The following is a 26,227-nucleotide window of genomic DNA, read 5'->3' as shown; positions in this document are numbered from 1 at the left end:
ATTAACTGTAATAAATATTACTAAAAACTATTAAAAGAGCAATGAAAGGAAAAGTCATTGGCAATTACTATGGAGTGCTGCAATGTAGATGTGTTAGACTTCAGTTTCAAAAGTTATACTGGCTGGAATTCTGAAATTCAATTGCAGTGCATCCAGAGGGCCGCAGACTGGGGAAAGCTGCTGTGCATTGTAGAGGTATATCCTCGTGAACTTGATAGAAATTGCTTCTGAGTTATAGTGCATAGAATTTACAATCAAAATGGCGTGTCGGTTTTCTTTGTTGCAACTATCATATTTGAAAATATTATATAAGAGCAAGATCAACACTTCTGAGAAGAGACAAGCAGAGAACAGAACGCTTACTGCCCACAGTGAGTCTTTGCGATCAAAGGCAGAGGTTATTCAGGTCTGACAGTACATTAACTAATGACATTTGTGATTCTCCTGAATGTTTCATGCATCTGATATGGTCAAAGGAACAACCCCAGAAGAGCATAGGATGTATTAAATGAATTTGTAGAAAGAGATCTGGGAATGAACTACATCTTAGCAAACATATTTTGTAAAATATTCGATACAAAAATGCAAGAATGTTCTATATATTTTATTCATCGATAAAGAGAAATCAAGCTCTATAACTTTCCAGGGGAAAAAATGTACTAAGTCAATATATTTAAGACTGAAGAGTCCAAGGTAAAAGGTAAATGAAATCAAATGGCCCAGTAGGCAATTCACTCTCAGTCTGAAATAACTTTTTTGCCCCCCCCTTTCCGTTGTCTTCCTGACCAGAACTTAAAGCAAAACAAAAACAAAACAACACGCAACGAGGCAACAGGAGCAGATCTGCTCACCTCAGCCCCTCATCCAACTTGACGGAGAAGTTTTCCGCCTGTTGAGGCAGGGCCCTGAGGAAGGTGCCACGGAAGCTCACGGACCTGAGATGCCTCCCCCAACCACGATCACATCGTAGCTCATAGCTGTGCTCTCGGCAGGGGCGACTGCCGTTCCTTCCATGCCTCTGGGCTAACTTTGCTGTCAATTCGGGGCGTCCGACGGCGACGGCGCTACTCTCCCCAATGGCCACTTGGGCGCTGCAGCAGCACACTTCCCAGCTGGGTCTCCTGCTGAGACGCCCCGCACCACCTTGCCCTGCCAATCGCTACCGTTAGAGATTAGGAAGCTGCCTGCAGAGAAAAACAGGGTGAGGCAAGGGGTGGAGCAGGAGGAGGAGTGCGCAGGTTGGAAAAGGCGGGTTGCCCACAGTCGAGGGGCGAGGAGAAGAAAGCGATGGTGTCCAGATTCATCCTGTTGAGAGGCGGCCCTGTTTCTTCCCGCTGGAAGCCTGGAGACTAAAACATGCGAAGAACGGTTGCAGGACTTGAGTTTGGCTAGTCTAAAGAAAAGAAGAAATAGGGGCGACATGCTAGTAGTATTCCAGTATTTGAGGGGCTGCCACAAGGCAGAGGGCCCCACGTAATTCACCAAAGCAGCAGAGGGCAGGACAAGAAACAATGGTTGGAAACTGAACAGAGAGAGAAGCAACCTGGAATTAAGGAGGAACTTCCTGACAGTGAGGACAATTAACCAATGGAACACTTGCCTCCAGAAATCGTGGGTGCTCCATAACTGGAGATTTTAAAGAAGAGGCTAGCCACCAGACAGTCACTTGTCTGAAATGGTATAGGTCCTCCTGCTTGAGCAGGGGGCTGGACTAGAAGACCTCCAAGGTCCTTTCCAGTTCTATTCAATTGCTCGCCTTGGGCAGGTTGATGGCAGGAGGCAGGTTGCCTGGGAGAACAGACTGCGTGGGAATTCATTGTTCCACTTTGAATCTTCTGAGAGCACCTGTGCCGAATGGCTTGATGAAATGGGCCAAGGCATATAGGCATTGGGGATAATTGGTATTGGGGGATCTTAATGTTATGGGAAATCAGAAAAAAGCTGTACCATTATAGGATATCCTTTGATTAATGAAAGCATAGTTGCTATAGGGCTCATCATGGTTCTACAAAGGGCATTAACTAATCAAACGCAAAGATTTTCTTCTCTTCAAAGCAATTGATGTGATGTCTGTTTATGCACTTTTAATTATTCAACTCACCCCTTATTCTTAGAAAGCTTTCACTGTTAATATTATCCTTCATTGCTCCTCCTTTTGAACCAAAGAAATTAAGGTTTTCCTATAGGCTGCTAAACAGGAAAACAACACTTACACATTTTAATTTTTTATTTCTAAATTTATAACCAAAATGATTATAGGAGCAAATGTCACCAATTTTTTAAAAAATAAAATAAAGGAGATCCATTTAGCCCACACCCAGAGAAGCAGGGATTAACTAGACAAACAACCAAGCAGAAAACAATAAGGAACTACCATGAACAACTCTACCCCCCCCCCCCACATGCACACACAAACCAACATTGACAGGGCATAGCTATTGTATATAAATAAAGAGCAAACCCCACACTTTAGAATACTGATGAAGTCATCTAGTTGGATAATTAAACAACTGCAAGCAAACAACCAAGCGCAAAGAACACCAAAGCCCCCACAATGCATATTGTTGGATTACACAAATTCTGTATTCATTTAGTGACATTTTTTTCATTAAATGATTATAGCTATAGATGCATTGATAAGCCATTTTCTATGCTACTTGGCAATTAATTTCTGGGCTTTTTTTCTTAACTCTGTAACAATTAGAAACTTAAATTGAGTTAAAAGAGCCACAGTTATTCTTGCCATTCTTTGGATTTCATTAAACACTGCTGGGATTGTTTTAGTTGCCAATGCCTGGTTTATATTCAAAATCTAAAGCTAGTTTAAAGTAGAGTGTGCAGGACAAGGAAACTCAGTAAACGCTTTTCTCCTTCAAAGTACAAAGCTCCAGGACATTTCACAAGCTACACACATGCAGTAAAAGGTTATCTGTTCTAAAAGAGGAACATCATGTGACAGTGGAGGAAGGAAAGGGACTGTTTGAAAAAGTCTAGTTCAAAAGTCTTTTGAATGCACAACACTGATTGTGTACTTCAAACTCAAATTGCTGCCATGCTGCAGGCCGTGCTACAGCGCCAACTTGAAAGGCAAATCCTATCTTGCTTTACTTCAAAAACTGGCACACTGAACATTCAGGGAAGGAAAACAGGCAGAGAACAATCTGTCCTAAGAAAGAGATGCAGATAGAAGCTAGAAGCTGCAAAAGGATACTACAAATTTGAGCATGCTTTTTAAAAATAATTATTTGTGTTTGCACGTACACAATTATTATGCATTCTTAAAAGAGCTTCCCCTTTATTGTGCTTTGCTCTACTCATATGCCAATTAGTATTTTAGGCCATTTAAGTGCATCTATTTTTCTCTATGGGAAAGTGATGAAGTTCCTTATTCTATTGGACAAAACATCTATGCAATGCAATTTCAGAACAAGCAGACTGTACAAAAGCATAATATATTCAAGAGCATTAAAAGAGTAGCAATAGGAACTCAAGTTAGAAAACATAGGAATTTTGTACAATCATAAGCTGATGCTACGTATAAAAGCAGTGAAATGGGTTTGTTGAACATTTTAAAGCAAAACTGTCATTTTTCCTATGGACAAATAAATACTCCATTTAAAATATAATTCTGGTGCACAGCAAGAATTGGAAATACTATGCAGTTTGCATAGACCATCTTCTTGTTATCTACAAAATGCATGTCTCCACCTCACCTGGTGCCCTCCTTGTTACTTATTTGGCAATTTTATTATTTTTTCTTACTTATTTACTGATTCTTCTTCTTGATGTTAGAAATACATGTTGACTTATATATCGGGAGCTTGGTTAAGTTGGATACAATATATTATGTCCTGCAACATATTTGTAATATAATCAAACATGCAACATAGATACATTCCCCATTTTGAAATAGCCATTTCCTTAGGATTTTTTTTATAAATATTTTTATTGAGTTTTATAAAGGTAATGAGGGGATAGGGTCAAAAAGGGTAAGACAACAGGAAACATACAAAAAGGCTAGACCAGGAAAAAGGGATAACACATAAGTGGGATTAATCCCACAAAATAACATCGCTTCAGCAAGTCTACCAGTCCGGGTTTACATATTAAATCTTAATAACTACTCTATTATTAAACAACTTTCCATATAATCATGTAAATAACAAATTAGTCAATCTCATTCATTTCGCTACTTAATAATGCTTAATATTAATTATAATCACTTTAAAATAATAATATACTACATATTAATTATAGTTTACCATATTATTTAAGATCACAAATATACAAAGAGGAAGAAGAACAAATAATAACAAGTTCATACAAATAATCATGGAATATAAATACAAATTATCAATTATCTTGTTAAATTTCATAACCTTTTCTCATTCTAGTGTGTTTCTAACCAATAATAAAAATTTCCCCATGTTTTAAAGTAAATTGTGTCTTCTTTCTCTTTCATTTCTAAAGTCAGTCTATCCATTTCTGCACATTCAAGTATTTTTGTTACTATAGCCTGATCAGATGGTAAATTTTCATTTTTCCAAAATTGGGCAAATATTATTTTTGAGGCTGTCAGCACATGCAATATTAAATACTCATTCTCTTTTCTATAATTCAAACCTAATATTCCTAACAAACAGAGTTCTGGTTTAAATTCTATCTGTATTTTAATCATCTCTTCTAGCCACATATGAATCTTAAACCAAAATTTTTTAACATTAGGATATATTCACCAGAGATGGTAATAAGTGCCTGGTTGTTGTTTACATTTCCAACACAAATGTATCAAATGTATTTGATACATTTTTAAACATTTTCTCTAATCTAACTGGTGTCATGTGCCATCTATAAACATTTTATATAAGTTTTCCTTATATGCAGCTGCTTCAGTAAATTTAATATTTCGGTCCCATAGTTTTTGCCAATCTTCTAAATCTATAGAATAACCAAAATTCTTTGCCCACACTATCATTCCTTAGAATTTTTTTTTATAGTATGCATGCACAGACTTCTATTTGTACACCTCTGGAAAATAGCATCATGTTTCTAGATTTTTCAGAAATGAATTCATATGCACATACTAGTGAAAGCAAATGGTAACAACATTCAAGGAATAGTTGAGTTTAAAACATGTTATATGAACCAAGAAGCTTTTAATTAGCACTCATAAGCCATATGAAATTAATCTGGACTTTATAAGAGATAAACCATTCCATTCCTATGGAAGCATTTCACAGAAATGTGAAGCCAGTAATTAGAGTGTTGAACTTTACCTCAAGAGTTAACGGACTTGTTAAACAATTAGCTCTCGAGCCTTCAACCACTTCCAACTTCAACACAGGGTTCCTGTATTGAATTTCAGTGAGTCTATGAATGATGAATCTCTTTAGAGTCAGGAAGTTGTAACAAGAGATAAAGAATTATAATTGGTGCATGAAGTGAGTAGTGGTTTTTAAAAAAGGAAAGGATGGATTTGCTAGCCAATTTGTATAGAAGAAAATGACAAGTTCAGAGACTGTACCAATGTATCAGAATGAATAATCATAGTAATTAGCATTCTGGGAAGCTCTCTGCTCTTCTTGGCATCTTAAATTTGTTTTGAAGACAGAACTCTTTGGTTAATGACTAAAAAGAAATAGGAATCTATAATAAAGTTCTGGAGAAAAGTCTCATCATTGCCTGCTCTTTTTTAGAGATAGAAAGATATACAGTACGCAATACTGTAGTTGCTCCAGACTATGTATCATTAGTGCTAAATTAGAAAATTATGTATATGTCATTATTTTTTTTTAAAAAAGAATGTTTAACTTAGACTTGAAAAGCTTTCAGAAATGTAACCAATTACCATATGCACAAACCCTACATGAGCAACATACGTGCCCAGATACCAATTTCTTTGCAAGGTGTATACTGTTAAGCCTTCCAGCAACTCCAGAAGGTAAACTAATAATTTGATAGATTAATGGGGATATCTTCATCAATGCTTGATTTGATATATTACATCAAATCAAGCATTGCTTATTCATTTAAGATTTTATATATAAGAACTGATATAATAATGATAATGATAATAATAGAGTTGGAAGAAACTTTGGAGGTCATCTAGTCCAACCCCCTGCTCAGGCAGGAAACCCTATGCAATTTCAGACAAATGGTTGTCCAGTCTCTTCTTAAAAACTTCCAATGTTGGAACATCCACAATTTCTGGAGGCTCTAAGATGCCTTTTTGTGTGTGTGTGGTCTTCCCTGAAAAATCAGATTTGAAAATGAATTTGTGTTTTCTTATAGAGTAAAGCTCCCTTATCTCCATATATTTCCTTTACTTGTTGGCCTATCAGAAGATTAGGCTGCAATAGAGAAGTAGCAAGGGCATTATACTAATTCACCTTAGTTTTGTTATATGGTAATTTTATTAAGAAGAATTGGAAATTAAGGGTAGGAATGGGGGACATGGCAAGAAAGATAGAAATGGAATGGAAGTAGTAGGCTGGCTAGAATGGCTTGCCACACTGCAGACAGACCAGGTTATAAATGTTGACTGGCTATGGTGGTGATAGACTTGGTGAAGAGAGCTGATATGGCTCAAGAGGTTTAGGCTCTTACACTCAGCTCAGCCCTCTAGGACAGTGTTTCCCAAACTTGACAATTTTAAGGCATGTGGACTTCAACTCCCAGAATTCCACAGCCAGCGTTGCTCTCTGAAAGGAGAGATAAGCAGGGGAATGCAATTGTGGGTGAAAGAGAGCAAGTCATTACAGGAGAAGGAAGATAAGCAGTCTGAGCTCTTATCTTGCTCTTTAGGTTCTTCATTTACATATTACATAATTGGGAGATTCATGGCTGCTGCAACCTAATGAGCAAATTGTGCACTACACAAGCATATCACATTGGAAGAAGAGATGCTGGTTGTAAGTAAAAGAAAAGAGAAGTAGATAAAATATCAATAATGCACTCTCACTGACTGTATTTGCATTGACCTACCAAAAATAGTGACAGAAATGTTACATGCAATCCAGCAGATGCTCAGAAAATTATTGGTATGTAATTACATATAATACATTTTGATTTTTTAAAAAAATGCTTTCTGGGAAGAGTGCTAAATGGAATTCTTTACAAGGGTGCTTTCTATGCCAACATTGATGGCATACAAGTGACATTTGTATTTTTATCTTACTTGTGAATCTAGTCAATATATAGCAGATCAGCCAGTCTAGAACTTGTTAGAACAGTTTAAGGTTTAAAACTATTCCATGTTTTATCAGAAACAGAAGTTTCCACTGAGTAAATGTTAATTCTGTTTAGAGCAGTGATGTCAGAGCTGTGCTTTCCAAATGCTTGAGGAAGGCAAAACACTGAATATTTTCCAATTTACTAAACTATTAAAGAAAAAAATAATTATCATAATGTAAGACCTTAGGATCTTATGTGTGTTAGTTGATATATTTTACATTTTAAGCTTATTAAAATCTCAATGGTGTTCAAGTGCTAACTGAATGAAATGTTTTACCTTTGCAAATGTTTGACTGTGCAGTGAAGTTGCACAGATTTCTAACTTTCAGTAAACTTAACAATAATGAATCTTAGTTCTTGTAAATAATACTTCTAGTATCCAAGGAACCATAAACAACACATGATCAACTTTCAGTTATTGTAAACTGTTGTTCATTGTTTAAATAAACAGTTTACATCAGTAGTCATTTTGATTGATACTTTTGTGTCTATGTGTATGTGCTGTGCTGGCAGCCTAAGAACCAGATGTTAACTTAAATGTCAACTTGTCTCTTTGTTTACTAATACAATATAACCAACTAAGCAAAATAGGAAGAGTGTTATAACTACAACTACATTATTGAGAAAAAATATGATTGTGGTGTTACTTCATGCAAACATAACTAAGTTACATTTCCAGTGCTAGAAAGGAATGGGATTTGCTCTCTATAGTGGCTTGTCCTGTCAATCTTGTTTTCTTGTTTTCTCCTTGGTAGTTCCTTGATTAAGCTGTTGTTTACTACTTGAATGTTTGTCTGCATTGGCATTTCCTTGATTAGTATATTGTTTACTGCTTGTTTGTCTAGTATTAACCCTAGTGTTAATCTTTGCTTATCTGATAGTGAATTGCTGGAGATGAAATGTTCTAGTCTTTTTGCTTCTTCTTTAACTTTTTTATTGTCTCTTTTGAGTAGTGTTTGTAAAAGTTGTTTACCACTATGAGAACAGCATGGTGGCCTAGTGGTGAAGATTATGGCTTTCCACTCAAAGGGTTGAGAGTTCAATCCTAGGTAGCAGCAGATATTTCTTTCGCAGGGTGCAAAGAAAAAATATCTGCTGTGAACTCCACGTAGGTGCCAGGAAGGGCATCCGGTCAGTAAATGCTCAGCTCTATCCAGTCACCCCAACTCTACCCTGAATTAAGGGATTACAGGGTCATAAAAAGGAAGTTGTTTATCTCTATGTGCCTGTTGATAGCTGATCAGTCTGAATTCCAAGATACCAGGAATTCCCTAGCATTTTTGGATTTAGCTTGCTCACAATTCCTATTCTGTCGTGTGTGTGAAATTAAGGAGTTTGTATCATGTCTTCTGATTGATAGTGGATGCTTTCTATTAGTCTTTTGTCTGGCTATTCTACATAGCATTATTACAGTCCTTACACTGTATGCTGTAGATGCCTCCTGATTTTTTTCTCTTTGGGTTATTGGATCTTTTGGTTTACTGAAGATATTTTGGAAGGCTTTAGTTTGTTTCTGTGCTATAGTGATGCCATATGGTTGTAATAAACTGTTGGTTGTTTTAGAGATGTTTTTGATATATGGCAGTTGGTAAGAAACTTTTTGATAAAGTTGTGTGAGTGTATCCATTTTGTTGGGAAATGTTATACAGATATTCTGTTTCCTCTTTCTGGTGTTTTGGCTTGCTGCAGTATGTTTGTGCTCATCTGAATAATGTTCTTTGCACAGCTCCTCTTGTGAGAGGTTGGGTTGTTACTCTGATAATGGAGCACTTGGTTAATGTGGGTGGTTTTATGACAGATTTCTGTTTCTAATTTGCCTTCATTTCCTCTGTTGATGAGGATATCCAGGAAGGGCAGTATGTTTTTTCTTCTTCTTCCCTTGTGAGTTTTATCTCTTTGAAGATGTTGCTGATTCTCTAGTTCTCTAGAGAACAACTTCTCTAGTTGTTCCTTTTTTATTATGGCAAAAGTATCATCTACATACTGGATCCACACTTCTATGCACCGGAGTATTGTAGTCACTGTGAGTTTGTGGTGAGGGGGGGCACAGAGGGAGGCTCAGCCAATTTCACTGTATACATGTTATACTTTGATAATAAAGGGTTTATTATTATTATTATTATTATTATTATTAGTAATAGTAGTAGTAGTAGTAGTAGTAGTTTCTAGACACTGCATTAAAATCTCTGTTATGTGTCCTGAGAGTAGTGATCCCATGGGTGTTCCACATGCTGTTATGCTGATGTGTTGGTATATTTTCCCATTAAACTAAAAGTAGGCAATGAGGCAGAGGTTGGTAAGGTTCATGATTCTGAGCATTTCAATTTTAGTGTATTTGGTTAGGTTGTGTTTTGTTGTGTAATACTACTCCCATGGATTCTTAAGTTAGTTCTGGGTCTATGAATGTATGCTGTGACATCAAATGAAACTATAACCTCATTTTTTTCTATTATTAGGTCTTCGATTTTTCTGGAGGAACTGTAGTAGTGAATTCCTAGAATATCCATTCCCCTCTTTCAGATGTCCAGGCTTTTCTGTAAGTACTTTAACTATGCTATATGTTGGACTCCCTGGTAACAATACAATTAGGCAAAGAGATATTTTGGGCTTCTGTATTTTAGGGCATCAATAGGATCAGGGGAGGATGGGTCTCCTGCTTTTCATCCACCTCTGTTGTTTGATGATTTGACCATTTCTGGTTAGGTTCTTAAGAGTTCTCTTGATCAAAACATCTAGTTTCTATATTGGGTTGGCGTTTACAAGGATGTAGCTTTCTTTGTCTTCCAGTAATTCTTTGGGTTTTTATGTGTATAATGATCTATCCATGATAATCATGATACAGTCTTTGTCTGCTTGAAGGAGGAGAATGGTTAGTCCTTCTTTAGGTATTTGAGGGCTGCTCTGTCCTCTGCTTTAAGTTGGTTCTGATTCTGTGCTCTAGTTTGTGGTGTGATTGTCCGCTTTATGTTTTTTTTTTATTCTGTGGCAAGTCCTGCGGTTTTAAATGCTGCTTCTAAGGTTGCAAAGAATTCTAACTGATTAGCAATCTCCTAGTCTTAGGGAAAGAATAATTTGTAAATATACTAGATTGTATTTATAGGATCGGGGGAAAAAAGTGAAATTCCTATATTCCGATGTGTGTTTTGCTGGCCACTTAGGTACAGTAATTGAAAATCGTATGCACTTTTATTCATATTTCTATCAAATGACTTGACAGAATATAGCTTTTGAGCACACAGGAATGCTCTGATAAATTCCACAGAAGTTCTGTCTGAGCTGACGATTTCCTACAGCACCAACCCTTTATAACAGGCATGTCAATGCCGGCCCACGGGCTGGATGCATCATGTCGAAACCGCACCCACCGCATTACCGGCAATGGGGAAAAAGTTGCAATACATTGCGCAACATCATATGACGTCGCGAGTTTGACATGCCTGCTTTATACTATCAACCCATAAAATAAAGTTGCTATATGCAATAGTAGGTGTTACTCCTTAGAATTTTAAAGGGCATATTGTTAAAAAAAAGTAAAGTGTCTGTTCTGGGCAGCAAATATTTACATTGCTATTATAAACACTGGAGGCACAGTGGTTAAAGTGCAGTATTGCAGGCAAATTCTGCCCACAACCTGGAATTTGATCCTGATGGGAGTCAAGGTTGACTCAGCCTTCCGTCTTTCTGAGGTCAATAAAATGAGGACCCAGTTTGTTGGAAGCAATATGCAAATAATGCTGTACAGTGTAAACTATACAGACAGTGCTGTAAAGATTTATGGGGCGGTATATAACTCTCAGTGCTATTACTATTATTGCTGTAAGGCAACTGGTTTCAAATATTTTATTTACCCTTATGTAGTTGGTGCTATAAATGAAAGAAAAAAGAGAACATAGATTATTTCCCATAACACTCTCCTGGAAGGATGTTTTGAATCTTATATTTTCCTTGTTAGTTTTCAAGAGTAGCCAGATCTTCCAATTATTGTTCAGGAAGCACCTGAATAAATTCCACCAGAGGGCGACAAAAGCTTAAAAAAGAATGATTTTGCATACTGCAAGTTGGAGGAGGAAATCAAATAACATTTTTATACAGAGTAGCAGAAGTTGGCAGAGTGAACATCAGTGCTCTTTGAAGGCCGCAGTGACAGCAAGATGGATGATTTAAATTTCTCCATTTCAAGAACTGAGCAGATCTTGGCACGATACTGCTTTTACTCTTCCATTCTCTCTCCCCCCCCCCCCATATTCAAATATCGTTATTTAGACTTGGCAGGGAACAAGCCACTCTTTTCCCTCTCTCTAAGTGTGGCCTTGAATGTTAACCGTGTCTACTACTACCAGAATGTGCCATATGTTTCTGAATGCCCTGCCTTGAATCCTCAGGAAGTGTGGTTGTTCCTTCTACCTTCTTCACTCAAGGGATGGCAAATCCTCATGTCGGATACTAGTTATCCTGCAGAAATACAGAATTTCAGGTGAATTTCTTGCATATCATTATCAGGAATCTTAACAAGTTTCTGTCACCCTTTGTATTTAAAAATCCTTTCTGAAGCAGCAAATCACGAAGTAATAAACCCATTAGGAAAATTTGTGCTGAGCCACAATACAAATGGAAAGGGTTAGGAAAAAAAATCCACCTCCATTTGATGACATCTGAACAAAATGCATCTTTGAAGGTATATTCATACAGTTTATTCAGTAAAATTCCCAGGACCCTGATTCTCAGGGAAAAGTACAAGATACCAAGATTTCTTCTTCTTCTTTTTAAAATACTAAGCAATTCCAGGAGTTGCCATTTCCCCCATAGACGTGTTGTCGAATGCAACAACTCAGGGTTGTAGTTGGGTGTGGAAAGAAGGAAGGATATTCAGTGAAGGGCTCCTTACTGGGGAAAGTGCAAAGACAAAGTGCAAAGGCAGTACCAAACCAAACCCTTGGCAGAGAAGCCTGCTTCCCAATGCACGCCTTAAGAGACAATGGGACTAACTTCTCTAACTCCAGTTTATGGAATCAAGTAGCAACAACAACAGGTTCAATAGTAGGAAGGAAAATAATTAAACAGCAAAAAGGAGATAGAGAGATCAGAATTCCCACCTCCCAAAGAATGAACTGAGAAAAGTGAGTAGAAGTAGGGTGCAAATTAACAAAATAATTGATAGGAGAGAATATCTGCAGCTCAGAGTTGAACTGTGAGGTCCTTGGTGCTCTCCGAGCATGGTGGTTTTCTTGTAGACATTTCATCACCACTACTGTCATGCACTGATGATGTTACCTAGTTTGATTATGAAACGTCTGCAAAAAACCCCCTACCATGCTCAGAGAGCACCAAGGACCCTGCAACAAAATAATTGATTTGGAGTGAGATTTGGAGGGAAATGAATGTATTCACTTCTAGAATATTTATACTTTTTTTTTATTTGAATGTATATATACATGTTGTTGTTGTTAATTGCGAAGTCGTGTCCGACCCATCGCGACCCCATGGACAACGTTCCTCCAGGTCTTCTTGTCCTCTACCATCTTCTGGAGTCCATTTAAGTTCACACCTACTGCTTCAGTGACTCCATCCAGCCATCTCATTCTCTGTCGTCCCCTTCTTCTATTGCCCTCAATCTTTACCAGCATTAGGCCCTTCTCCAGTGAGTCCTTCCTTCTCATTAGGTGGCCAAAGTATTTGAGTTTCAACTTCAGGATCTGGCCTTCTAAAGAGCAGTCGGGGTTGATCTCTTCTAGGACTGACCGGTTTGAACGCCTTGCAGTCCAAGGGACTCGCAGGAGTCTTCTCCAGCACCATCGTTCAAAGGCCTCAATTCTTTTGCACTCAGCCTTTCTTATGGTCCAACTTTCACAGCCATACATTGCAACTGGGAAAACCATGGCCTGGACTATACGCACTTTTGTTGGCAGGGTGATGTCTGCTTTTTAGAATGCTGTCTAGATTTGCCATAGCTTTCCTCCCCAGGAGCAAGCGTCTTTTAATTTCTTGGCTGCAGTCCCCATCTGAGGTGATCTTTGAGCCCAGAAAAATAAAATCTGTCACTACCTCCATTTTTCCCCATCTATTTGCCAGGAATTGAGAGGGCCGGATGCCATGATTTTGGTTTTCTTAATGTTGAGTTTCAAGCCTACTTTTGCACTCTCCTTCTTCACCCGCATCAAGAGGCTCTTTAGTTCCTCTTCACTTTCTGCAATTAGAGTGGTATCATCTGCATATCTTAGGTTGTTGATATTTCTCCCGGCAATCTTAATTCCAACTTTTGATTCATCTAGCCCTGCCTTTCTCATGATGTGCTCTGCGTATAAGTTAAATAGGCAGGGTGACAGTATACAGCCTTGCCGGACTCCTTTTCCAATTTTGAACCAATCAGTGGTTCCGTGTCCAGTTCTCACTGTTGCTTCTTGACCCGCATATAAGTTTCTCAAGAGACAAATGAGATGGTCTGGTACTCCATCTCTTTAAGAACTTGCCACAATTTGTTGTGATCCACACAATCAAAGGCTTTAGCATAGTCAATGAAGCAGAAGTAGATGTTTTTCTGGAACTCCCTAGCTTTCTCCATGATCCAGCGTATGTTGGCAATTTGATCTCTAGTTCCTCTGCCTCTTCGAAATCCTGCCTGTACTTATGGTAGTTCTCGATCCACATACTGCTGGAGTCTAGCTTGTAGGATTTTAAGCATAACTTTACTAGCATGTGAAATGAGTGCAATGGTGCGATAGTTTGAACATTCTTTGGCATTGCTTTTCTTTGGAATTGGAATGTAAACTGACCTTTTCCAATCCTGTGGCCACTGTTGAGTTTTCCAAATTTGCTGGCAAATGGAGTGTAGCACTTTTACTGCATCGTCTTTTAAGATTTTGAATAGCTCAGCTGGAATACTGTCACCTCCACTAGCTTTGTTGTTACTCAGATTTTCTAAGGCCCATTTCACTTCACATTCTAGGATGTCTGGTTTGAGGTCAATGACCATCTCATTGTGGTTATCTGGGATGTTAAGCTCATTCTTGTATAGTTCTTCTGTGTAGTTTTACCATCTCTTCTTAATCTCTTCTGCCTCTGTTAGGTCTCTGCCATTTTGGTCCTTTATCATGCCCATCTTTGCATGAAACGTTCCCTTCATATCTCCAATTTTCTTGAAGAGATCTCTGGTCCTCCCTATTCTGGTGTTTTCTTCTATTTCTTTGCACTGTTCATTTAAGAAGGCATTCTTATCTCTTCTAGCTACTCTCTGGAATTCTGCATTCAATTGGGTGTATCTTTCTCTTTCTCCTTTGCCTTTAGCTTCCCTTCTTTCATCAGCTATTTGCAAAGCTTCCTCAGACAGCCATTTTGCTTTCTTGCATTTCTTTTTCTTTGGGATGGTTTTAGTTGCTACCTCTTATACAATGTTGCGAACTTCCATCCATAGTTCTTCAGGCATTCTGTCTATCAGATCTAATTCCTTAAATCTATTTGTCACCTCTACTGTATATTCATCAGGAATATGATTTAGTTCATACCTGAGCGGCCTAGTGCTTTCCCCTACTTTTTTCAATTTAAGCCTAAATTTTGCAACAAGAAGCTCATGATCTGAGCCACAGTCAGCTCCTGGTCTTCTTTTTACTGACTGTATAGCGCTTCTCCATCTTTGGCTGCAGAATACATAGTCGATCTGATTTCTATGTTAACTGTCTGGTGATGTCCATGTGTAGAGCCTTCTCTTGGGTTGTTGGAAAAGAGTGTTTGTTATGACCATCGTATTCTCTTGACAAAATTCTATCAGCCTGTGCCCTGCTTCATTTTGTACTCCAAGGCCAAACTTGCCTGTTATTCTGGTTATCTTTTGGCTTCCTACTTTAGCATTCCAATCCCCCATGATGATAAGGACATCATTTTTGGTGTTAATTCTATAAGGTGCTGTAGGGCTTCATAGAACCGGTCAATTTCATCCTCTTCAGCACCAGTGATTGGGGCATAGATTTGGACTACTGTGATATTGAATGGTTTGCCTTGGATTCGAATTGAGATCAGTCTGTCATTTTGGGGATTGTATCCCAGTATTGCTTTTCTATTCTTTTATTGACTATGAAGGCTACTCCATTTCTTCTGAGGGATTCTTGCCCACAGTAGTATACCTGATGGTCATCTGAGTTAAATTCACCCATTCCTGTCCATTTTAGTTCGCTGATTACTAAGATGTCGATGTTCAGTCTTGTCATCTCTTTTTTGACTATGTCTAGCTTGCCTTGATTCATGGATCTTACATTCCAGGTTCCTATGGAGAAAAAATCTTTGCAGCATCGGACTTTCCTTTCACCACCAGATATATCCACAGCTGAGCATCCTTTTGGCTTTGGCCCAGTTGCTTCATTCTTTCTGGCGCTACTAGTAGTAGCCCTCTGCTCTTCCCCAGTAGCATATTGGACACCTTCCAACCTGAGGGGCTCATCTTCCAGCGTCATATCTTTTTGCCTTTTAGTACTGTCCATGGGGTTTTCATGGCAAAGATACTGGAGTGATTTGCCATTTCCTTCTCCAGTGGATCACATTTTGTCAGAACTCTCTGCTATGACCTGTCCGTCTTGGGTGGCCCTGCACGGCATAGCTTATAGCTTCATTGAGTTGCACAAGCCCCTTCGCCACGACAAGGCAGTAATCCATAAAGGGGGTATATATACATAAGCACATATAAATGTTGTCTGTTTGTTTATAACTTGTCTTCATTCCAAAGGACTTTGAATGGCATTACATGTATAATATTGGTAAACATGCAACCAAGGATGAAAAATACATTCTGTTAATTCTATTTTTTATTTGGAAGTTTCTGTTCACCATTATTAATGATGAGAAATGATAGATGTATTAAGACATTGCCAAATGAGAATGTCAGCAATAAAGAATAATGGAATTATATATATTACCTCCAGTGTATCGGGTCAATGCTCAGAGGTTAATTGATAATTTGAACATTAATCTTTGCTAAACTAATTTGTCCATTGAATGAAAGTAATACAATCAATAACTATTTCAGTTTTCTTTTTTCTGATCTATCTTTAGAACAGAATGTCTGAGTCACTTTTAATTCCCGTGCACCAATAATCAATTTGTTTCACTGAAGAATAACCGTGTACTTACATGTACTGTAAACTGGAATATGTTGGAAAATAAAGTGTTGGAAATTGATAATCTGTAAATGGAAAAAGGGGAAGGAAGGGATGCTATAAACTCTGCCCCACTTTCAGCTGGCAAACTCTGAAAAAACCCTAGAGCCAAGAGAACAGCTCCTAGAATTTGGATGTAAACATTCCTAGTTTCTCTCTCATTTTTATTCATGTGCTATTTTACCTGCAAGTGAAAACTTATGTTGAGAATGATAAGGAGGATGAAAGGATCAAGAAATGTCATCTTGAAGATTGTTGCATTAGACCCAGGCCTCTTCAGAGTTGCATATATACATCCATATGGTGAGCCTGTCCTTCAAACTTCCCCATTTTGTATATTTATTTATACAATTTATATAACTGCCCATTTCACAGTAGTGACCCTTGGGCAGTGCACAGAGAACTAAAATAAAACAAGAAAAAACAAATATATAGCTTGAATACCAAATTCTAATTCATAGCATTAATAATAGTATTAATTAATAGTAATAATAATATAGCAATATAAAATATGCCTAGGGTTTCAGAATTGCAAGATTCTGCTACTGTAACCCTAAATACAAGTCTCATTAATATTCATAACTTTGGGTTTTTTAATCTGGTTTGCCTGGAAAGGCTAACACCAGTTTTACAAATCTGAAAGTCTTTTTGTCCTTGCCTTTAAACTGCAAGAGACACAGGAAAGGTCAAGTCTGCTGAGACATTTTCTCAAACTGCATTCCCATTTTGGCGTCAACTTTCTTTTATCTAATCATTGTCTTGCTGGTGGCTCTTCCTCCTGTTCCTCAAGGTTATTCTCAGACCCCATTATAATATATGTCAGGTTCCATTAAACACAGAGAACTAGGAAACAGCAATTGTAACAAACTTTTAAAAGAATGTCTATTTCAGCAACAATGTACTGTAGTCTAACCCTGAAATGTGGCTAGGTAAAAGAATCGACGAGAGACTCATATATATATATATATATATATATATATATATATATATATATATATGTTTTCTGAGGTTTTCGCGGGTATTTGTATGTGCACGAAGCTGAAAACACCAGCCTGAAGATGACGAATGGGACTTCGTCGAAACGTCGCCAAGACACTTCCAATTTTACGCGGGAGAAAACCCGAACAACCAAAGACCTATATATATATATATATATATATATATATATATATATATATATATATATATATATGTATATATATATATGTATATATGTATATATATAAGGTACTTTTGGATAATGGAACATAATTTATTAAAGTTCTTCCCCAAGTCACAAATTACATATTAGGAAAAATAAATGGCAGAGAGATGAAAGAAGAAAAGGGATCAGTCTGTCGTTTTGAATTCAGTTCTGCCTCCATTTACAACTGGTTCCAATCCCTAGTTGATTTTTCTATTCCTCAATAACCTATCCTCTAAAACAACTGCATCTAGTGAGGTCTCATAGAGATCTGTTTTGAGGCCAGCATTATTCAGCATTTTTATTAGTGACCTGCAAAATGGGGTTGATAATCTGCTTGTCAAATTTGTGAGTGACACAATATTGGGAAATCTAGCCAAAATCCCGGATTGTAAAATGAGATTGCAATCTAATCAGGGCAGAGTGAAAGATTGGACTGAGAGGAACCAGATGGTTTTCTGCATGGAAATAAATGTAAAATATTATATCAGGGAGAAAAATGTAGGTCACACAGAAAATATGTATGATTTGTGGCTTGGAAGCACTACATCAGAGAAGGTACAGTCAGTGTCAACAAGCTGAATTTAAGCCAGCAGAAACAGACAATTGCTAGAAAGCCAAATGCAGTTTTAAACTGCTTTAGATTTAGAAGAAGAATTATATCAAGAACATATGTAGTCCTTACACACCCTACTCTGCAGTTAGTGAGATCATTCCTGAACTATTGTGTGCAATTCTGGCACCACATTTCCAAAAGCATATTGACTGCAACACGTTCAGTGAAGGGCGACAAGGATGACTCAGGGACCCAATATTGTGCCTTTAAGGAATTTTGAAGAAAATTGGAATGTTCAATCTGGAAAAAAGAAGCTTAGTGGTACATTTCCTTGGGATTTAACTGTTGGAGGCCACCAGAGCAGCTATAAATTGCTAGAATGACGATTGCAGAATTAAAGATAGAAACCCACCTTCCTCCAGCACATACTGTACGAACATGTACTGCTTTGCCACTTTATACCTCAATACATTTTCCTCTACTTTGAACAAGATTCTGAAAACATTAATGTTTCTTCATAATAAATGAGAACTTATTTTTAAAAGTGTACTTCGTGGCAAGATTTGTTATTTAATAGACATTAAAAATGTAGCACTTTTATCCACATATCACCAATGGTGGGTTTGAGTTAAAAGGCAGCAACTTATTCAAAGCAACTTATTAGTATGGTTTAATATTCCATAGGCTGTTGAAATGCCATTGGGCTTTGTGATGATATATCATAGTCCTATCCAAATACGTATTTATTATTCATGGAAACTATTAGAGGGCCGGGGGGGGGGGAAAATCAACCCTTTTCACTGTTCCATGAATTACTGCTCTCTCTTTCTGAACTGTCAAAATGGCACATTTATCCTGCCACACCCTTCGATCTTATTATCCATCTCTGTAATTATCTCTGCTCCAGACCATCATCTCTCTCTTCAAATGAATCACGATGTCTTACGCTGCTGATCTGAACAGTTTATGGGAGATAATTCATTACTGTATCATTCCAAGATGTAGTTGATACCTTTTATAAATTCATAGATTAAGGCAAGAGGTTTCAGAATTATTTTGCAAAACTTTGCCCCAATTTCCCAAGTAGAACACAGCTAAATGCATTAATGGAAGGAGCAAGATGATTTTCCAGCTTTGGCACACAAAACTAAAGTTGGTAGGTAAAGAGCTCAAAAAATTCAACATATCTATAGTGCTCAGTAGTTTGTTCTTTCTACAGAAATGATTCCTATCACAATAGTGATTCCACAGTATCTGATAACATGGAGATGTTTTATCATGCGAATGGATTCTATTGCATAAATACTTTCCACATTAATGCTTCCCCTTCTTTGGTGCTACCTGTAGCATGAATAAAGTCAAATCCAGGGTAACTACAGAAAAAATAAAACCAAGAGGACAGGATATGAATGAATTAGATTTGCAATAGCAGCCATAGTACAACAGTAAGCTCTGAACAAATAGGGTTTTTTAAAAATCTACTGTTGGTACTGTCAGTTTCAGTCTAAAAGTAGATTAGATAATATGCTGAGCCAGTTGGCATAAAACTGTCAGGCCATTTAAAATTGCTAAGCCACAGCAATTATTTGAATTCTATGACAAGGAAAGGAAGGAAACAGAAGCAACTATGAAAGTGATCTGCAAAAAGGATTGGTATGATAATATGTTAAATAAATTCTGCTAGCAAATAATGCAATATATTTTGTATTATGATTGAAATAATTTGGAAATCTAAATGACATCACTGAATAACCAAATACAATTTATTCTGGCAAGAAGTATTTTGATCTTGTTTTCAAGAATGCTGTTGCATGAAAGACCATGTCTCTGGCTTACCATAACTATGGGGACCCTGGCAAATATCAAAGCCACTCTTGCTAAGTGAAATATTGTATTCATGAATATTATTTGCTGTATATTCTAAAATAAAAGTAACACATTTCCCTTTCAAAAATATTTTATACTGTATCCATCAGGGCTAAAACATTTAGCTGATTTAATTGGTTAATTTATTAGAAAGGGACCCTGAAGAAATTTTTAATGCATAATCTTACAAAAACTACCATTGACTGACCTCAGTATACAAGAGACATTCCAGTGTCCTATAAAAGTGAAAAATGTTTCTTCTAAATAAAGCGATTGTATCCATCATTATTTAAGAATAAATACATTTTTTCTTTTATTGCGTTTATTTCTTATAAATAGCAATAAGTTGTTATAATTCAGTTTTCCTCCAAGCAGCATAGGGATGAAGTCTCCCTTGACATCCCACAATACATTCATGTTGTTTTCTTGACAAAAATGTGCAAGTGATTTCCTCTTTTTTTTCCTCTGATTTTTAATTCATATACAACCTACTCTAAATCCTGGGATATCCTGGTGCTTTCCCAAACAAGTATTTCCCAGTCTATCTCTGGTTAGTATCTTCAAATTAGCTAGCAGATCAGGAGACTCTAGAAGCTATGGGATCATAAATGTATATTGCATATGCCCACATATGCATACAATGACAGTGGTAATAAAAAGATATATTTTACAGGTTATTTTATAATAATAAAAAGTTGGGTAGTTCAGTCAATCACACCTCAGTTAGTTTTCAGATGTTTTCAGTATTTGTCTAAGTTTTCACAAAGCTGACACATGCTTCACGACTAGGGGAAATCAGATATTATCTCCCCCACTTCCTGAATAATACCCACTGTTCTCAACTGCAGGTTCTAGATATAAAATAAATGTGGAGCCATCTCTTTTCAGTTATAGGAAATTTTTTTTGCTGATCACAAAAGTCACAGAAGCAATCATTCAAAGCCTAATTATCAGATGGTCTCCAACATTTCTATCCTTGGTATGAGAACTCATTAAGCAAAAACCATGTTTGTTTCAGCAATATTGATCATCTACCGCCAGTCTTGGCAAAATGTTTTACTTTCATAATAGAACAAATAGATTTAAAATAATACCAACAAGTAGCTCCTCTCAAGCGTTATTGTGTTTGAATTGTGATATGCTCTGAAACAATAGCTTTTTTGGCCAGCATCAGTGGCACAGATTTGGGTGGTATTTTTCATTTGGTCTTGGGCTGATCATGACTATAAGAAATTTCTCACTACACTAAAAAACAAAGTTAAAAAAGACAAAAATCAATCTCCTTTAGTTACTATTCAAGTGAGAAAATATAGAAGATATAACAGTACACCTTGAAGCATATTGCCATAGACATTTTCAAGGCACAATAAATATTTTTAGTTGGCTCGCTAGTTTATAGCTACTGTAAATGGACAAACAGAATATACTTATTGACATTTATTCCTGTCTTTGTAAATCTACAACTGTGAGCCTGCTGCTTATCTGCTTGGTAATATACCATGATACTAACACATTGATTGGAAATGCTGTGTGGTTTTACCTCTATCCATCAATAATTTCAAGACTGATCATTTTTTAATAGCACTGATATAATTTGTATTCAGTTCTAAAGCTGCAGGATGTGGACATTTTGCTAATATGACTTATTCAATTTTATTTCCAATAGTTTGTCAACTTTCCCAAACGAAACCAAAGAAAACCAAATGAGCTCTTTCACTAAATTTAGGATTTTTATATCCTATAAGGCTCAAAAATTTGAAAGTCACTTACAGAAAGTGACATACTGATTCAAAATAAATTTATTTGCCAAAAAAAGAATAAAAATATTTAAATAAAAACATATCAGTTTTGATCACCATACCACAAAAAAGATGTTGAGACTTTGGAAAAAGTTCAGAGAAGAGCAACTAAAATGATCAAAGACCTGGAGACTGAAACATATGAAGAATGGCTGCAGGACTTGGGTTTGGCTAGTCTAAAGAAAAGAAGAAATAGGGGTAACATGATAGCAGTATTCCAGTATTTGAGGGGATGCCACCAAAAAGAGGGGGTCAAATTATTCTCCAAAGCACCTGAGGGCAGGACAAGAAACAATGGTTGGAAACTGATCAAAGAAAGAAGCAACCTAGAATTTAAGGAGGAACTTCCTAAGAGTGAGGACAATTAACCAGTGGAACAGCTTGCCTTCAGAAATCATGGGTGCTCCACCACTGGAGGTTTTTAAAAAGAGACTAGACAGTCACTTGTCTGAAATTCTCCTGCTTAAGCAGAGGGCTGGACTAGAAGACATCCAAGGCCTATTCTATGCTATGCTATGCTATGCTATGCTATGCTATGCTATGCTATGCTATCCTATCCTATCCTATCCTATGTCCCATTTCTAGCTCATGAATAAAAGGATGAATTTCTCAACCACCTTGGAAAAAAATCTTCTTCCAATTTCCATCTTCCACAGGTTTCACCATCTGTGGCTGGCATAATTATTGGATAAGGAAGACGAGAGCTGAAATCTGATAAAACTAGAGAGCACCAAGGAGGAATGGAATTGTTACATTGAATTAAATAATTGGAAAAGTTGCTTTTGGTCAGAGTAGGTGGCAATACTGAGCAAGCAAAGCCAATGTTTTAGATAGATATTCTTGAATACAAAGTAACTTTCTTTTAATTGTGGCCCAAAGAGATTTAACTTCTTAATGCATGTTTTCAGTTACATAAAGAAATCTATATCTTATATGTATCTTTGACCTGCATTCCTGTTGCTTTTGCTCTTTGACTTACACTTGGATTAGATTAGACAGTTACTCTATTTCTGCCTTTCTCCTCCATACAGCTCCACTAACAAGACAAATTTGAAGCACTCACTGGCTAATTGTTCAACCAACTCCTAACTACTATTAAGAAGTTTATGACCTAGCAATAAAGACTAAACTTGGAATTGCCTGGCTTTTGTTTTTCTATTGCCTATGATCGTAAGCAAAAACCCAGGTCCACCTCCTCAAATAAATGTAAACATGTGATTGTATGCATATATGAAACCACACTCCAAAAAAGGACAGAGGCAGGAATAAGTTTACTAGCAGTTAATTAAAGCTTACTGTCTTTCTCATTTATAAAATTGATCTGTCTATATACTGTATATACCAACTATTCTGTTTTGTATACAAACAACGTCGAAATGTATTAGTACACCTACATTTAAACTCCCTCACTAAGGGAAAGTTTTGTCTAACTAATCCATTACAGGTTTTTTAGGATATTAATAACTATGTAGATAAAAGTGACCTCATAGATTTTCAAAAAGCCTTTAATGAAGTTCCCCTTAAAAAATGTCTCAAGAAACTTAATAACTATGGAATACAAAAAGCAGGCCCTTTTACAGATAAGCAACTAACTGACGAGTAGGAATAAATGGACATTTTTCATAATGGAGTGGGGTCAATAGCAAATGGGAGAGAAGGAAGAAGGAACACTTAGAAAAAAGGCAGACTAAAAGTGACCACACTAGAAATTTGTCATGGGTAGAGCACACATCTTGAAAAATACAGACTGTCCATAATTACTTTTTTACTATAATGGAGCTCAAAAATTATTTTGAAAATAAACTCACCCATCTGTTATGTTTGGTTTAATTCAGCACATCCTATTAAAGATGAGCAATAAAATAACAATTTATGAGTTGTAAAATTAGGGGAAAACAAATCCTTTGTTGTGCTTCTGTCTCTTCACTTTTACATACTTTTTCGTGTAACAAGGTTTTGCAATAAAGAAAAGAAGAGAAAGAACACATTTCTACTGTAGAAAAGAGAAGTTATGATGAAATTATATAATGAATACAGTGACCTCCAGTAAAAGTCATCTTTCTTGCAATTATATAAGCAGGGATTAATGAGCCTTTTTAATGTAAAACCCCCAAATCAACATCTTTGGTCAACTAGTGTTAAATCTGCAATCTTTTATGTACAAATCTGCTTCAGATTTTTATGCCCAATTACTTCTTAAAATGTTCCTATTACTTGTTCTGTCAAAATGTTAGCAGAAGTATCAACCATAAAGTGTTTAATATCTGTGTTGATAGAGGTATATAGTAAGCAATGCAGGGTTTGTACGACAGGGTTTTTTCCCTTTTAATTCAACTATTTTAAGATTGAGTTTTGCAGACAATGTTAGGCTAAAATGTGTGTTGCTAAGGTATGCTTTCTGTGAACCAGGTAGTATAGTTATTTTATATTTTCAGTCTGTTGTATGAAATCAATTGTGAATTAGTTGAGGAAACTATGATTAAATATAAAATAGAGGGAGTACATTGTGCAAAATCTTCCTAGAAACTTATTTTTATTCTACGATAAGGACACTTTCAGGTTTGTTTTTACTTAGAATTATTTAAATATATTTAAATGCCCATATCACGAACAGGAAAAATATAAGTTTCTTAAAATCTAAGAAACAAAGAACATAAAGAAAACAATCCATGTGACAGAAGGCTGGAGATTTTAAATCTCCTCTCTCAGAAGCCCTCTGGAGATTTACACCCTGGCCCTGCCTTCGGCTGGGCAGAACATCCTGGCCCTTCCTGTTGCCACCTTCCAAAGGGACGGGAACCCAGTATCTTCCCCTCCCCTTAACGAAGTGTGTGTGTGTGTGTGTGTGTGTTTGTGTGTGTGTGTGTGTGAGAGAGAGAGAGAGACAGAGACAGAGAGACAGAGAGACAGAGCACATTTCCATAAGCTATGCTGCTTTTCTCATGCTTAAGATTTAAAAGGGGGAAAATGAAATGATTGTCTGGCTATATAGCACAGAGGTGGGTGATTAAGTAATTCATCACCTTCTGACTCTGCTCAGAAATGGACTGTGAGTCCTGAACCTTCTGCAATGCAAGGAATGCATTCAGTTTTTCCGCCATTCCATATCCTCATTGAGCATCCCCATACCCCATTGCTACCTAACAATCCAACCATCCCAAATATTTTTCTGCTTCAATTATACAAGTAAACCTCAGTTAATGTTGGCAATAGGGATTAGAATCTCCATTGCTAAGTGACATGGTCATAAAGCACAATGTTACATGATCACATCGTTGAGCAACAGCAGTTCTGGCACTTCAGTTGCTGTCATTAAGTGAATCCCACATTGTTAATAAACTGGCTGTCACATGGTCACCATTTGCAACCTCCTGCCAGCTTCCTTACTGATTTTGCTTGTCCGAAGCCGAGAGCAAAGGTCCCAAATTGCAATGTGATCACAGAACAATGCAACATTATAATTGTGAGCCAATTGCCAAGCATCTGAATCATGATCATGTGTCTACAAAGATACTGTGGTGGCTGCAACTGAACAAGCAGTTGTTAAGCAAGGAGTACCGGCATTTATAGTTCTTGTTTTTCTTTAATGTTTTTTTAAACAGCAAAGCTTGTGGTTTTTTAAAAATAACTCCAGGCATCAGGAATATATTTGCTTACTTTACTTTTCCTTTTATTCTCCTTTTTCACCAGTCTCATCATTTTTGGAAATTTTGCCGTAGAATGAAATGTGAGCATTATGACAGTTGTCAGTTTTAAGTATAAACTGGAAATTGGAGAAAGTTCTAGCAATTAAAAAAACTGATTCAAATCAGATTTTAAAAAGTTTGCCCAACTCAAGCTTGAATCTGGTACTGGCAACGACAAAGCCCCTGCTCTATTTCTTGAACATTTCACCCTGACCTGAAATAATAACTCTGGACAAATTGGTGGCAAATTGAAGATTAAAGTCTCCTTTATTTGAAATCCAACACAACTGAATTCAGACTGGACCAAACTATGTGGAGAAGAAAAAAAAATAGTGTTCTGTCTGAAATGACTAATAGAGGTTATACGTACTAATCATGATTTAATGCAAGTTATTAAAATAGACTTATGATGGGGAATGATTGAGCAGTTTTGTTTTGTTTGCAAAACCTGAAAATAAACACACAATTAATAAGACATTATATAGACTTAATAATCATTAACACCCTTTTGTTCAAACCCCTGGATGATTCCTTATATTTCTGAACTGGGAAATTAACTTTCCTCCACATTGTGCTGACATTTGCACTTTGTGAAAGAGAAACAAATCAGGCAAACATATCTAGCTGTTTCTCTTTTTACATTTTCAACTTTTCAGGTCTACAAGAAAAATTGCTTCCTAAAACAATGAAGTTGCTGATACGGAAACAATGTCTCATTAGAAATATTTTAATAGACAAGACATCTCACTGAATTGCATTTCTTT

General features: G+C 36.7%; 1 long non-coding RNA gene across 2 annotated transcripts; it reads left to right on the top strand.

Moving 5' to 3' along the window:
* The first annotated feature begins 6,799 nt into the window (after nt 1-6,799).
* Nucleotides 6,800-23,979, top strand: LOC120309839. 2 transcript variants are annotated; one of them, XR_005557203.1, is made up of 3 exons: nt 6,800-7,040; nt 9,690-9,769; nt 22,809-23,979. It is a non-coding gene; the product is annotated as an uncharacterized LOC120309839 (long non-coding RNA). The 2 variants fall into 2 exon arrangements; XR_005557202.1 differs by lacking the exon at nt 22,809-23,979 and adding an exon at nt 16,270-17,293.
* Nucleotides 23,980-26,227: the final 2,248 nt, after the last annotated feature.

Source organism: Crotalus tigris, unplaced genomic scaffold (genome assembly GCF_016545835.1).
Source record: "Crotalus tigris isolate CLP2741 ecotype Arizona unplaced genomic scaffold, ASM1654583v1 scf7180000018077.189128, whole genome shotgun sequence".
Lineage (NCBI taxonomy): Eukaryota > Metazoa > Chordata > Lepidosauria > Squamata > Viperidae > Crotalus > Crotalus tigris.
Note: the sequence above shows the minus strand (reverse complement) of the source record. Positions and strands in the feature narration are given on the sequence as shown.